Source organism: Callithrix jacchus, chromosome 18 (assembly GCF_049354715.1).
Source record: "Callithrix jacchus isolate 240 chromosome 18, calJac240_pri, whole genome shotgun sequence".
Taxonomy (NCBI): Eukaryota; Metazoa; Chordata; class Mammalia; order Primates; family Cebidae; genus Callithrix; species Callithrix jacchus.
In genome coordinates, this window is record NC_133519.1 from 13,028,139 (window position 1) to 13,044,814 (window position 16,676).

Below are 16,676 nucleotides of genomic sequence, written 5' to 3' on the forward strand. Positions count from 1 at the left end.
GTCTTCCCAACTCTACGACCCCATAACTTTTGAGTCTCTTCTCGTGTCTCCATCTCCACTGCCTTAATGGTCCTTCTCCTCAGTGGCTCCCCAGTGACTTGAGAAAAAAATTCACATTCCTTATTGTGGCACATAGGCACATCTGATCAGTTGACCTACCCAGCCTAGTCTCATGAAAGGCCCCTTCCAGGAGCGTCCAATACTCCAGCCACACCAAGGACTTAGCCTTTTCTTAGTACACTTGCTTTCTCATGAATTCATACCTTTGAATATACCATCTCATCAGCATGATTGCCTCCCAGCTATTTTCTGCCTGGCAAAAACCTAGGCATCCTCTGGGTCCCAACTAAAACATCACCTATTCTAAGCAGACTTTCTGGACACTCCAAACTCTGCTTCCTCTAAGTTCACACTCACTTCTGTTATGTCATTTGGCCCACTCTCTACGGGAAGTGTCTCTCCTGCAAAACTGGGAATAAGACCATGTCTTATTCAAACTTGTACTGCTTAGCACTTACTACAGGCAGTGATGTCTAGTGGTACTCACTGTTTCTGAATAAGTAGAAGAAATAAGTCTGACTTTGGAATAAATTCAACTGGACATTAACTGGGCATCTACTGTATATAAACCACAGGGACAAACAAGAGACTGAATGAACTCCTTGTTTAGTTATGGCTCAACGAATAAAACAGTAACCTTTTTAGGTCTTTTAAACAATAAGGGATTTACTGCCTAGAACAATAAGAGCTGAATTATTAGAAATTAGAAATAAACCCCTGGGAGTATTGAGTTCAACACATCACCAGAGTTGCAAAATCAGAAATAAAAAATCAGAAACATGTGATTCAGAAGCTTCTGGCATTGCTGCCAAAATTGCTCATCAACATGTCTCTATAACATTATTTCTCAAAAAAAAAAGGTCAAAAATCTCTGTATGATGGTCTGTAACTCACTTTCACCTTCCAAATGGCATGCAATTATGCCTAATTGAAAAAACATTAATTCGCATCTAGAACGCTAGCTACAAAGAAGTCTAGGAAATATAGTGAGAGATAGGAATGGATGCTGAGGGTCATTGGATTGTATTTACTATAGGAAGAATATAATAACTTGTAACAATAGCCGCTTTCCTGAAGGAAATAAAAATATAGTAAGACAAATATATACAGCAAACAACCATTATGCAAGACACGATGTCATAAGTATAAGAAAATTACTGTGACGACACCAAGAAGGGAGTAAGTAGCTCTACCTAGAAGAACGGAGAAAGTCTTTCACAGAGGAAAGGCATCTAAGCTAGGACTGTGAGCCTGGGGGAGAGAGAAACGCAAAGGGCATGGCTTGTCCTGGGCCTCAAGATCAATGAGAACACCCATATGTTGGCTTCCACTTAAATGACATATTTGTTCCTGTGTAAGATGAGTCTCCTTCACAAATGCTCTCTGTAACTTAGACTCTCCCTAGCAAATTAAATCAGAAGGTGGAGAATAAGAGTGAAAGAACTCAAAATCTGGAAGCTGCTCAACATTCAGTGCGCCATCTACATGCAAGTCCTTTTTTTCTATCTAAAAATACAAAATATCCCAAATTCATGATTCTTTTCATCTCTACTCCTATCATTCCAGGCCAGGCCATCACCTCTCCTAGAACACAGCTTCCTGATGGGACTTCCCATCCCTTTTAAAATGGTACACAACACTGTGCCACTCCCTACTTGAAACTCCCAGTAGTTTCTTTCCATATTGAGAATAAAACCTAACTTCATTCTCAGGGCCTTCCTACAGGATAAGGCCCTGAAAAGCCTCGTCTTTCACCATTCTCCTCTGTATCACTGTTTTCTAATCACTCTGGCCTTCTTTCCATGATTCTAGCAGGACAAGCTGATCCCTACCTGGAAACCTTTCAACCAGCTATATTTTTTGATTACGATAGTCTTTTTCTCAATCTTGCTATGGCTCGATCCTTATTTCATTCAGGTCTCAGTTAAAAAGTTGCCTTGCGAGTGAAGATTTCTCTGGCATTTATTCTAAGAGTATCCTTGCAATTACTCTCTGTCACTTACTCATTTGTGTTGCCAATGTTCTTAACACTTTTCATATTTGATACCTTGTTTTTGCGTTACTCATTTATTGTCTTTTTCTCCCTACTATAATGTAAGGCCCATAAGAGCAAGGATTTGGTTTGTCTTGTTTGCTGCTGTACTCTCTGCATTTCAAACAGTAGCTCATCATGATGTATGTCCGATAAATAAGTGTTGGTTGAATGCTCATAGAAGCCCTCCATGATCTGGCTTCAATGTATGTTTCCAACTCAGTTTCCAACAATGCCCCTAGACTCCAACTTAACTGGACAACTTCCTAGCCTCCATGGCATTGCTTATACAATTTCTTCCACTTAAATGCTGTCCTGATATTTGCCTGACAAAATCCTACCTGATCTTGGGATTGGCATCACCTTCTGAACCTGTCATCACATAGAGCTTATCACATTGCATTAAAGTAAATTTTAAACCCATCTGTTTTCCATCAAGCAGTAAGGTCCTAGAAGACAGAAATTACATCTTATTTACAGTTGTATATTTCACATCAAGCACAGTGACTGACCAATTATATAGATAGAGTTGGTGTTTAAATTTTTAAAAAGATGTATTGAGACCCAGCTTCATCACCTACCAATTTTATGATCTTAAAAAAAATTCTGTTTAAGTCTCAGTTTTCTCATCTATAAAATGAGGTTAAAAATTCCAGTTTATAAAAACAAAAACTAACACGTGTAACCTAATCAAACTAAAGAGCTTCTGCACAGCAAAAGAAGCTATCAACAGAGTAAATGGACAACCTACAGTATTGAAAAAATGTTTGCAAACTATTCATCCAACAAAGTCTAATATTCAATATCTATAAGGAACCTAAATCAACAAGCAAAAAACAAATAACACCATTAAAAAATGGGCAAAGGACATGAGCAAACACTTTTCAAAAGAAGATATACAAGCAGCCAGCCAAGAAATATGAAAAAATGCTCATCATCATTAACCATCAGAGAAATGCAAATCAAAACCACAATAAGATACAATCTCACACCGGTCAGAATGGCTATTATTTAAAAGTCAACAAATAACTGATGTTGGCAAGGCTGTAGAGAAAAGGGAACACTTATACACTGTTGTTGGAATATAAATTAATTCAACGACCATGGAAAGCAGTTTGAAGATGTCTCAAAGAACTTAAAATAGAGCTATATCCCATTACTGGGTACATAGCCAAAAGAAAATAAAGTCTTCTATCAAAAAAGACACATGCCGGTGGCTCACGCCTATAATCCCAGCACTTTGGGAGGCTGAGGTGGGTGGATCACGAGGTCAAGAGATCGAGACCATCCTGGTCAACATGGTGAAACCCCATTTTTTCTACTAAAAAATATAAAAATTAGCTGGGCATGGTGGCACGCACCTGTAGTCCCAGCTACTTGGGAGGCTGAGGCAGGAGAATTGCTTGAACCCAGGAGGCAGAGGTTGCAGTGAGCCGAGATCGCACCATTGCACTCCAGCCTGCGTAACAAGAGTGAAACTCCGTCTCCAAAAAAAGAAAAAAAAAGACACATGCACTTGTATGTTTATTGCAGCACTATTCACAATAGCAAAGACAGAGAGTCACCTAGATCCCTATCAATGGTGGACTGGATAAAGAAAATGTAGTAAAACATATACACCATAGAATACCATACAGCCATAAAAACGAACAAAATTTTGTCCTTTACAGCATATGGATGCAGCTAGAGGCCATTATTCTAAGCAAATTAATGCAGGAACAAGAAACCAAATACCATATGTTCTCACTTATAAGTGGGAGCTAAACACTGAGTACACATGGACATAAAGATGGGCACAATACACACTGGGGACCGCTAGAGGGGAAAAGGAGGAAAATGAGTGTGGATTGAAAAACTTCCTATTGGGTACTAAGCTCAACACCTGGGTGATGGGATTCATACCCCAAACCTCAGTGTCACACAATATACCTACATAACAAACCTCCACATGGACCGGCCAAAGCTAAAATAAAAGCTGAAGAAAACATTCCAACGCTTCTTAAAGATAAATACAGATGATATATGTAAAAGCAATTTCTAATCCAATCTCTTCTTGCTCATTTACTTGGTATTTATCTTTTCTTCTCCTACATTATTTTAATAGAAGGTTAAGAAATAAATTTTGATATGATTTGGGTGTGTGTCTCTTCCAAATCTCGTGTTAAAGTGTGATCCCCAATGTTGGAGGTGGGGCCTAGTGGGAGGTATTTGGGTCATGGGAGCAGATTCTCCATGAATGGTTTGGTGCTGCTGTCCTTGTGGTCATGAGTGAGTTCTCACTCCATGAGTTCATGTGAGATCTGGTTGTTTAAAAGAGCCTGGCACCTCTTCCTTCTCTCTTTTGCCCCCTCTTCTGACCATGTGACATACCTGTTCACCCTTCACTTTCCACCATGACTGAAAACCTCCTGATGCTTTCACCAGAAGTAGATGCTGGCCTCACACTTCCTATAAAATCTGAAGAGCTATGACCCAAAATAGACCTCTTTTCTTTATCAATTACCGAGTCTCATTTATTTCTTATAACAATGCAAAATGTACTAATACAGAAAATTGGTATTGAGAGTGGGGTATTGCTATAAAGATACTTGAAGATGGGGAAACAGCTTTGGACCTGGAAACAGCTTTGGAACTGGGTAATGGGCAGAATGAATGACTAAATGGAAGTAAATTGCTAATAGTCAACACAATGAGAAAAAAACTCCCAGAGGCCTAGGAGGAAAGAATGGTTTCAAAGACCAGGCCCAGGACACTGCTATGCCATGCAGCCTCAGGACACCGCTCCCTGCATTCAGGCTGCTCTAAGGGCCCCAGGTACAGCTTGGGCCCTGCTCCAGAGAGTGCAAGCCATAAGTCTTAGAGGTGTCCACTTGTTAAGTCTGCAGGTGCACATAATGAAAGCATTAGGAGGCATGGCAGCTTCCACCTGGATTTTAGAGGATGCATGGGAAAGTCCAAGTTCCCAGGCAGAAGCCTGCCACAGGTGCAGAGCCACCCCACAGACACTCTACTAGGGAATCTCCAAGGGGAAAAGTGGGGCTGGAGACCCCACATAGAGTCCTCACTGGAGTACTGCCTAGTGGAGCTGTAGGAAGTGGGGCCACTGACCTCCAGACCTGAAAATGGTGGAGCCACCAGAAGCTTACATTCTGAGCCTGGAAAAGCCACAGGCACTCAATTCCAACCCACAAGAGCCGTCACAAGGGCTGCACCCTGCAAAGCCACAGGTGCAGAGCTGTCCAAGGCCCTGGGAGCCTGCCCTTTGCATCAGTGTGCCCTGGATTTGGGACATGGAATTAAGGATTATTTTGAAGCTATAGGGTTTAATGCCTTCTCTCCTGGGTTTCAGACTTGTGTGGGGCCTTTTGCTCCCTTTTTGAACCAATTTCTCCCTTTAGGAATAGGAATTTTTTTTTAGATGAAGTCTTACCCTGTCACCCAGGCTAGAGTGAAATGGCTCAATCTTGGGTCACTGCAACCTCCACCCCGAGTTCAACCTCCTGCCTCAACCTCCTGAGTAGCTGGGATTGCAGGCACACACCGCCATGCCCAGCTAATTTGTTGCATCTTTAGTAGAGACAGAGTTTCACCATCTTGGCCAGGCTGGTCTTGAACTCCTGACCTCATGATCTGCCCATCTTGGCCTCCCAAAGTGCTGGGATTACAGTTGTGAACCACCATGCCCAGCCAAGGAGTGAAAATGTTTATCCAATGCCTGTGCCACCATTATATCTTGGAAGTAAGTAACTTGTTTTGTGTCTTAAAAGCTCATTGGTGAAAGGAACTTGTCTTGAGTCTCAGATGAGACTTTAGACTTTGTACTTGATACTGGAATGAGTTAAAACTTTCTGGGGCTGTTGGGAAGAGATGCTTGTATTTTTCAATGTGAGAAGAACATCACGAAATTTGGTTGGGCTAGGGGTAAAATGATACAATCTGGATGTTTGTCCCATCCAAATTTTATGTTGAAATGTGATCCCCAATGTTCAAGGTGAAGCCTGGTGAGAGGTGTTTGGGTCATGAGGGCATATCCCTCATAAATGGCTTGGTGCCCTCGCAGGTAATGAGAGTTCTTATTACATTAGTTCATGTGAGAGCTGTTGTTTGAAGAAGGCTGGCACCTCCTCCTCTCTCTTTTGCTCCCTCTCGTTATGTGATGCACCTGTTCTCCCTTTGCCTTCTGCCATGACTGTAAGCTTCCTAAGGGTCTTACCAGAAAGAGAGCAGATGCTGGCATCATGCTTCCAGTACAGCCTGCAGAACCAGGCACACACCACCATGCCCAGCTACTTTATTGTATCTTTAGTAGAGACAGAGTTTCACCATGTTGGCCAGGCTAGTCTTGAACTCCTGACCTCATGATCTCAGTTCTCCAGAACCAGCCAAATATATCTTTTTAAAATGAATTACCCAGTCTCAGGCACTCCTTTACAGCAACACAAAACTAATACACATTTCTTCAAGAAAAGGTTTGCGCCTTGTTCTGTATATCATTGCATCACCTAGAATACTTCAGGTGAATATTTGGTAGATGCTTGCCAAATCAATTTCAACTGAACAGACTCTCTGCATCACATCATGACTCTTTTCCTCCACTCCTGGCACCACCATTCTATGCCATTTATTGTAACCTACTGGTAATGTTGCTTTCAGGCACCTCACTTTCTCCCAATACACAGTACCCAACATTGTTCTCTCTCAGATTTCCTGTGTACTGCATCCTAACAAGCCTCACTTAAAAAGCATCCCTAAGGGGTAGCTAGGGTCCCCTCAGCACCACCAATGCCCTCCCTGAATTGCAGGATCCCAGATTGTGACCATTCTATTTTCTCACTCCATAGACACTTCCTCACTTTTTTCTCTCCCTTGGAGTTCACACCCAACAATTTCTAACCATCAACTCCTTGAAAGGCCGATTCAAAACTTATTTTCTGTAATCATCCCTCAGTGACAAGCCCTTTTTCCATTGTTGATTTTCCATGTACTCAGGCTGCACCATGTGCATTTTGCTTTCTGATGTCAGCATTTACAAGTGTTCTTCTGCTGTTTTTGCTATGTATTTCATCCTTCCTAAAAGAGCTATAAAGTCATTAAGAAGCTGATATGTCTCCTGTTTTCTTTGAGAGCCAAGGGGAAAATGAATTTGCACCGTTGTTATTAGCTAACTTATTGAAAGACTTACTAAGGCAGTAGGAGCCTAACTTGAATTGAGCATTTACTGAGTACCTACTGTCAAAATACAATCTCTTAAAAAGTAACTTGCATTCTTAGGAGAAAAACGCACTAAAAACAACAATTAAACAAATACCAAAACCCCTCTCTCATACCACTGACAAAAACTAACTTGAAATGGACAATAGACTTAAATGTAAGACTGGAACCGTAGAACTCCTAGAAGAAATGCAAATCGAAACTATGATGAGATTGCACCTGTTAGGATGGCTACTGTCAACAGGAAATAACAAGTGTCAGGAGGATGTGGACAAAGAGGAATCCTTGCACACTGTTGGTGGGAATGCAAACCAGTAAAGCCATTGTGTAGAACAGAATGGAACTTCCTCAAAAATTAAAAATAGAACTACCATATGATGCAGCAATCCCATTTCTGAGTACATATCTGAAGGAAAGGAAACCAGTATCTCCAAGAGATGTCTGCCCTCTCATATTCATTGCAGCCCTGTTCACAATAGCCAAGAAATGGAAACAACCTAAGTATGAGTCAATGTATGAATAGATTAAAAAATTGTGACATGTGTGTGTGTCTGGGTGCGTGTTCTGTAACTGGCCATAAAAAAGGATATCTTGACTGGGCGCGATGGCTCATCCCAGCACTTTGGGAGGATGAGGCAGGCGGATCATGAAGTCAAGAGATCAAGACTATCCTTGCCAACATGGTGAAACCCTGTCTCAACTAAAAAAAAAAAAAATACAAAAATCACCTGGGCATGGTGGCGTGTGCCTGTAGTCCCAGCTATTGGGGAGGCTGAAGCAGGAGAATCGCTTGAACCCGGGAGGCGGAGGTTGCAGTGAGCCGAGATCGCGCCATTGCACTCCAGCCTGGGTAACAAGAGTGAAACTCTGTCTCAAAAAAAAAAAAAAAAAAAAAAGGAAAAAGGATATCTTGCCTTTTGCAACAACATGGAAGAAGCTTGAGGGTATTATGCTAAGGGAAATAAGTCAGAGAAAGACAAATACTGTATCACTCATACGTGGAATCATAGAAGCAGTGAGTAGAATGGTGGCTGCCGGGTGCTGGGGAGTGAGGACATAGATGCTGGTCAGAGAACACGAACTTTCAGTTCTAAGATTAGTAAGTTCTGGAGATCTAAATGTACAGCATGGTGACTGTAGTTAACAATACTGTATTGTATACTTGAAATTTGCTGACATTCTATTCTGACGAAAAAGAAATTTGCTAAGAGAATAAATCTGAAATGTTCCCACCACAAAAGAAAAAGGTAACTTTTAACTTTTTTTTATGTCTAATATTTGTGGGTACATAGTAGATATATATATTTGTGGGGTACATTAAACACTTTAATACAGGCATGCAACACATAATAATCACATCATAGAAAATAGGGTATCCATCCCCTCAGGCATTTATCCATTGTGTTACAAACCATCCCTTTATACTCTTTTAGTTATTTTTAAATGCACAATTAAATTATTTTGACTATAGTCATTTGGATGTGTTATAAAATACTAGGTATTATTCATTCTTTCAAAATATTTTTGTACCCATTAACCGTCACCACCTCGCCCTAAACCCCCACTACCTTTCTGAGCCTCTGGTCACCATCCTTCTATGCTTTATCTCCATGTGTTCAATAGTTCAGATTTTTACATGACACAAATAAGTGAGAATATGCGATGTGCCTGGCTTATTTCACTTGACATAGTGATCTCCAGCTCCATCCATGTTGCTGCAAATGACAGTATCCAATTCTTAAAAAGGTACGTTTTCTTTGGGAGGCCAAGGCAGGTGGATCATGAGGTCAAGAGATCGAGACCATCCTGGTCAACATGGTGAAACCCCGTCTCTACTAAAAATACAAAAACATTAGCTGGGCATGGTGGCACATGCCTGTAATCCCAGCTACTCAGGAGGCTGAGGCAGGAGAATTGCCTGAACCCAGGAGGTGGAGGCTGCGGTGAGCCGAGATCGCGCCATTGCACTCCAGCCTGGGTAACAAGAGCAAAACTCTGCCTCAAAAAAAAAAAAAAAGTACGTTTTAATTAACTTGAAATGATAATCATTTCACAATGTGTATGTGTATCAAGTCATCAGGTTGTACACCTTAAATTTATACAGTTTTGTTTATCAAGTATACTTCAATTAAGGAGGAAAAATTAAATAAAATTTAAAAGACTTTTTAAAATAAAATTTATTTAAAAATTAAATAAAATTTAAAAGTGAGAACCCTGAACTGGGAATAAGAAAACTTGAATTCTAGTTCTGGCCATGTTACTATTACCACATCCAACCTTGGGTCCTTTATGTCCCCAGACTGTGCTCCAGTTTTCTCATCCTTAAAATGAGGAGGTGACACAGTGCACTCTACAATGTCTCCTTCAAGACTCTAATGCTATGATTTCATAATTAAATATCTAGAACAATCAGCTAGCCTGGTTAAGTACAATAAATATTCCAAAGGCTCAAAACACCCTGGACGCAAACTGGAAAAAGATATTCCATGCGGTTCTAGTGCCATCTGCTGGACAATGGCTTCCTTAAGCCATTCCCTCCTTAAGAGATGTCTAGGCAAAGTGACAAATACTGTTGCAAAGCCAACAGGTCACAGTTTGGCACTCTCCGCGCAGTGAACAAATAATACTTTGATCATATAGATGGTCACCAGCTTCTGCTGAAACAGTTATTGATGTGAAAGGGACATGTGCTGGTTGCTGCCTGATTGTCCCTGGCAACTGTTTTTGTTTGTCTTCTTGGCTTTTTATATCACTGCCCCAAGCCCAATTATTGTAGGGCTTTGCTCTACTTTTGCCTGCCACTAAATGAGACACATTCAGTTCATTCAATAAATTCAATCACAAATAGCTATTGAGCATTTTACTAGATTCCCTAACTGTGCAAATAGAGGTAGTATGCTATGAAGTTAAGAGCAGAGGTTTAGAGTCCAATAGAAATAGTTTCCAATCTTGGTTCACCTACTTAACTTCTGTGTGACTTGAGCCTTGGTTTCCTCACCTTAAAATTTCAATGATATCTTCTTTACCAATTGCCTGTAAGGGTCTGTGAGGTGCCTGGCATGGAACCTGGTGTGTCGTAGGCACTAGGGAACTGTGAAGACACAGCACATGCTCTAAAAGAGCTTGCACTTAGGCAGGGATAGAGGCAAGTGCTAAGCTGTGTGTATAACAATGATTTAATGTGAGAATATTTGCTGATCACTTCGTGTACTCCCAGGGCTCTAACAGAAGATGACAAGGCCCTAAGAAAGAAAACACCACGGAGGTTCAAAAGAGGGGGAGATCACTTGAGATGGGGCAAGACAAATGTCTTCATTGCAGAGAAGGCAACTGTCCTGGATTTTAATGAGTGGTAAGAATTTAAAGGGGCAGATTAATATTGCCCTTGTCCTTAACATCTCACTTTATAGTTCATCTCCATAAAGCCATTTCCCTACTCCAACCTTCGTTATCCATTTTCCACTCCACCTCTCTGCTCCTATTATTCTCAATCCTCTGTTGTGGAATTCTAATCATTCTGCTTATTTTAAAGTTTATAATTTGCAAGTGTGCCTTTCACAATCAATCATACACTCCCTAAAGCCAAGAAAAGCACTGGTCTTATTCATTGTTAAGGCCCAGCAATGCAATGCCTACCAATAAGAGCGACATCTTACATATGTACATCAGGCAGAGCTGCAGTTCAAAAGCCTGAGATTCATGCATTCATTCAACAAACACTGATCATAACAATTTTCTGGCCACTGTGCTGGGCATTGTGGGTACAGATGTCAGATGCATTCCATCAAGGATTCTCAATCTATGAGCAGGTAGACAATCACAATTCTATGTGATTAATCCAAAAGAATAAAACAATTATTTACAAAGAGGAGTTAAAAAAAAAAACTACTAGCTTTCCTTGAGCACTGAATGTGTGGCAGGCACAGTACTGAGTGCCACATGCATCCCTATGCCATGTAATCCTCTCGTGAACTCCAGTAAGTTAGGTGCTTTTTATCATGCCCATTTTACAGATGAGAAAGCTGAGGCATAGAGAGATTAATAATGCACCCAAAGTCATATATCTTCTAAGTGGAGAGAAAATAATTCAGGTCCATGTCTGACTTCAGGAGTCTATGTTTTAAAATCCTTTCGCTGCCTCCCAAACCAACGAGAAGAGCCTACACAATGGGTCCCGCAAACCGTGGAGCAGAATCTTGTGTGTAGCTGAATCAAGCCAAGTCTTTGCTAGAACAGCCACACATAAGACACGATGCACAAACATGAATCAAACCACCTCTGCCCTCAGAGTTCACAGCCTACTGAGAGATGTAGTCCATTTAAATCAACACATTTAATTCAAAGGATACTGTGCTAGGCCTATAATCAAGCACTATTCAAAGAACACTGTGCTAGGCCTATAATCTAGGGCCAGGGGAGCACAGGTAAAGAGAAAATTACATCTTGTTGGGAAATACTAGTGTGACACTTGCTGGAAGAAGGATTTAGCCTTAGCCTTTAAGAATGAGTAGACTTTAGAGAAGCAAATGAGTGAGAAGGTAAAATGAAGGTCACCAGCTTTAACAACAATAGGTATGAGAGATTTGGCTGGGGCTTTTCATTGATACTAATCATAATAGGAAGACAGCAAATTATTGCTTTAAGAAAAAGAAAAAGCAAGCTAAAGCGACCTTAGGTTAAATTAATAGAAGTAGTGTCCAGATAGGAAGGAAATAGAACTCTCTGCTCTGCCACTGCTCAGTCCACACATTATGAGGAACATCGCAAGCTAGAGTTCTAGAGGACCATGATAAGGACTTCTCTCCTAGAGAAGACTTAGCGAAGGTTAAAGGCGTTTGCAAGTATCTGAAGGCTGTCGCGTGGACTGAGAAGCTATTTTACATTGCTTAAGAGAGCCAGCAAGTACAAGTTTAAAAGAAGGCAATTTTACCCATTTTAAAGAGCAATGCCCTTATATTTATAACAGCCCCCAAACAAAGCCCACTGTTTCAGGAAGTAGTGATCTTCTCATCACTAGCCCTGCAAAAGAAAAGGCTGCACGGCCACCAGGCAGGATTACCACAGAGGGGCTTTTGCAATGGGTGGGATTTGAGTTAGATGATTTCTAAGCTAAACTAGATGATCCAATTCCATGATTCAGTGATTTAAAGGGGTCATCTAGTGCAAGCTCCCACATAGCCTGGAAATCTCTGCCTTGACATAATTGCCAATAGTCTCTTAGCCTCTGTCAGAACGTAGATTTAAAATGATAAAGCTAAGGGATATTTTCACTCATGTATCTTACTCCCACTTACTGTATAGCTAGATGAGTTTGTGGTGAGTCAGTTGAGAAATAGAAGCAGCCACGCTTGACACCTCATCCCTCTGTGTGTCTTAGCAGAGCACTGAGGGGCTTGTAAATCACACCACGATTGCTCTCCTAGTAAGTCCAATGGTCTATGCAGCCACTGACCATATGCTTGCTCTGAAAAAAGCAGGGGGAGGGAATGGCAGCCATATGCATTAGAATGACCCTGCACAGCAAGTCAATATCATCCTATATTCTCTAAGTTCAGCCAAGCTCTTTTGGGAAACATCTGTACTTCCAACTCTGCCAACCTCTTCGGAGAGTTATTTCCCCACATTTACAAACTAAAATGGCCCAATTCTTCTCCCTTCATTTGTCTTTGAAGCTCAAAGAAAGGGTCCTCTATTTTTATAAAATTTGCTCCCAAGAAAGACAGGAATTTCCAGAAGACTAGGAGCCACATTCAGGAGCTTGAAATGAGGTTTAGTAAACTACTAAACACTCCTCTTTATAATTTGTCCACTTTGAGAGAGAGGGGAAAAAAAAGCCAGAAAGCTGAAGAACCATATCTCCATGGAAATTAATAAGACTTTTCACCATAATTTGATTAAATAAAACTCTATAAAGAAACCAACAGGAAACTAATATAAGGAAAGGAGTCAGATTCCTTGACAACCTACTGGGTCTCTACCAGCTTGAAATATCCTGGCCATTGATAAGTATACTTTATTCAGCATTTATTTGCTAAGTTATTCATTCAATAAATATTGAGTGCCTACTATGGCACCAGGGATACAACAATTTTTAAAAATAGACAAAAGACATTGTCCATATGGAGTTTACATCCTAATGAAGAGGTAGCAGAAAATAAATAAGGAAAATACGTATTATGTCAGATAATGACGAGTGCTACAGAAAAAATAATAAAGCAATGAAAAAAGAGATGGAATGTTGAGGGTCATAATTTTAAGATGGCCAGTGAAGGTCTCCTGAGAAAGTAACACGGGAGCAAAGATCTAAAGAAGGTCAGAGACAAAACCAAATGAATATCTGGCAGAAGATTCCAAGGAGAGGGGACAGCAGCTGCAAAGGTCCCAAGGCAGTAGCATGCCAGATGTGTTCAGAGAATAGCCAAGAGGCAAGTGGATACAAAGTGCGTAAGGGTGTAGTCACAGGACATGAGGTAGGAGAAGTAACTCTGCAGGCCCAGTAATCCTTCGGGATTAAGCTTTGGGATTTCCTCAGAGCAGGGGGAAGAGTCATCAGGTGGTTTGCCTGAAAGCTTTTCCATTTCCTGCATACACCTAGGATTTTCCCTTATGTGTTTGGAGCCTACATATCTGGGCTAGATGATACTGACTCAATGTCATCCTATGCCTCTGCAGGCTGTCATCTAACTCTTGGTTCTGCTCAATGGTCCAGAGTTCCTGTCACCAAGGAGCAACGTCATCAGGGATGCTGCGCTTGGTTAAGCAGTGTGAGCCAGCCAATGTTATGTGGCTACCTAAGAATCACAAGAGCGCACTAAGCTAAACAGGGTCAGAAAAGGAACAAAACATAATTTCTGTCTTCAAGGAGTTTATAATCCAATTAGAAAAATCAAACAAACACACACACATACATACACACACACACATACTTTGGATTTACTACAAACAACCAACTACAGGTATAAAATTTAATAACATCACTCTATGCTCTATCACATGTACAACATGATGTTTTGTTATATGTATGCTTTGTTAAATGATCACCACCCATCAAGCTAATTAATAGATCTATCACTTCACAGTTACCTTTTTGGTAGTGAGAATATTTAAGACCTACTCTCTTAGAAAATTTTAAATATACAATACGGTATTAATAACCAAGGTCACAACATGCTGTACGTTAGACCCCCAGAAGGCATTCATCCTGCATAACAGAAACTTTGTACCCTTTGACAAACACCCCCTCATTTCTCATAGTTCATTGTTAGTATACAGAGATGCAACTGATTTTTGAATGTTGATTTTGTATCTTGCAACTTTATTAAATTTATTTATTAGTTCTCACAGTTTTTCGGGGGAAGTAGAGTCTTCTGGGTTTTCTAGACTTAAAATTATATCATCAGCAGAGACAATTTTATTCCATCCTTTCCTATTTGGATGACTTTTATGTCCTTTTTCTTGCCTAATTGATCTAGCTAGGACCCCAATATTATGTTCAGCAGAAGTGGTGAGAGTAAGCACATTTGTCTTGTTCCTGGTCAGAGAGAAAAAGCTTTTAACTTTTCACCATTAAGTATGGTATCAGCTGGATGTTTGTCATTTATTGTCCTTACTGTGTTGAGATACATTTCTTCTATACCTCGTTTTTGAGAGTTTTTATCATGAAAGAATGTTGAATTTTTTTCAAATGCTTTTTCTGCAGCTATTGAGATGATTCTGTGATCTTTTTCCATTCATTTTTTAATCTGGCATATCGCATTCATTCATTTGGATATACTGAATCATCCTTGCATCTAAGGAATAAATTTCACTTAATCAGGTGTATCATCCTTTTAATGTGTTAGCAAGTTTGGGTTTTTAGTATTTTCTTGAGAATTTTTACATCTATGTTCATCAGAAATTTGGGCCTGTAATTTTCTTTTCTTGCACTGTCCTTATGTAGCTTAGTATAAGGATAATACTGACCTCATAAAATAAGTTGGAAGTGGTCCCTTTGCTTCCATTTTTGGGAAGAGTTTGAGAAGGATTGCATTAATTCTTTAAATGCTTCTTAAAATTCACCAGGGAAGCAGTCAGGTCCTTGGCTTTTCTTTATGCTAGCTTTTTATCATCATTATTATTATTACTGATTCAATCTCTCACTTCCTTATCTGTCCAGATGTTCTATTTCTTGGTGAGCTGTGTGTTTCTAGGAATTTATCTATTTCTTCTAGGTATCTAATTCGTTGGCTTCACAATTGTTCAATGTAGTCTCTTCTAATCCTATGTATTTGTGTGGTGCCAGTTGTAATGTGTCCTCTTTCATTTTCAATTTTATCTGAGTCTTCTCTCTTTTTTTCTTAGTCTAGCTAAAGGTTCGTCAGTTTTATCTATCTTTTCAAAAAAACCCAACTCTTGTTTTTGCTGATCTTTTCTACTATTTTTCTAGTTTTGAGTTCATTTATTTCTGTTGTGGTCTTTGTTTTTTCCTTCTTTCTTCTAACTCTTTTCTTCTTTTCCCACTTCTTAAGGTGCAAAGTGATCATTTTGAGAGCTTTCTTTTTTGTTAATATAGAAGTATATCACTATAAACTTCCCTCTTAGAATGGCTTTTGCTGTATCCATTAAGTTTTGGTACATTGTGTTTGAATTTGTCATTTGGCTCAAGACTTAAAAAAATTTCTCTTTTATTTCTTCTTTGACCCATGAATTGTTTAGGAGTATGCTGTTTAATTTTCACATATTTGTCAATTTTTGGGGTTTTGCCCTGTTATTGGTTTCTAGTTTCATACCATGTGGCCTGAAAAGATACTTGATATTATTCTAGTCTTCTTAAATTTGTTAGACTTGTTTTGTGGCGTGACATATGAGCTCTACTGTAGAATGCTCCATGTGCTGCTGTTAGATGAATGTTTATATGGTGTTTTTCAGGTCCATTTGCTCTATTGTGCTGTTTAAGTCCACTGTTTTCTTATTGATTCTCTGGATGATCTTCCCACTGTTGAAAGTGGGATATTAAAGTTTCCTCCTATGGTGTATTGCCATCTATTTCTCCCTTCAGTTCTGTTAATATTTGCACACACACACTCTCTCTCTTTCTCTCTCTCTCTCTGATATTGGATAAAAATAAATTATTATATCCTCTTTATTAATTGACCCCATTATTATTATATAATGACCTCTGTTTCTTGTGACCATTTTTGACTGAAATTCTATTTTATCTGATATAAGTATTGTCACCTCTGTTCTCTTCCAGCTACAATTTGCTTGGAATAGCTGTTTTCATTCCTTTGCCTTCAGCCTATGCAGATCCTTAAAACTAAAGTGACTTTCTGGAGCATCAGGAGTAGTTGGAGCAGGGACACAGATGAGCATCTACCAAGTTAAATGCAGGAAA

At 39.8% G+C, this 16,676-nt stretch overlaps 1 protein-coding gene across 3 annotated transcripts in view; it reads right to left on the bottom strand.

The window, feature by feature from the left end:
• LOC103788982 (uncharacterized) overlaps positions 1-16,676 on the bottom strand; it is an 870,763-nt gene that overhangs the window by 664,164 nt on the left and 189,923 nt on the right. The gene's annotated exons all lie outside the window — the stretch shown is intronic.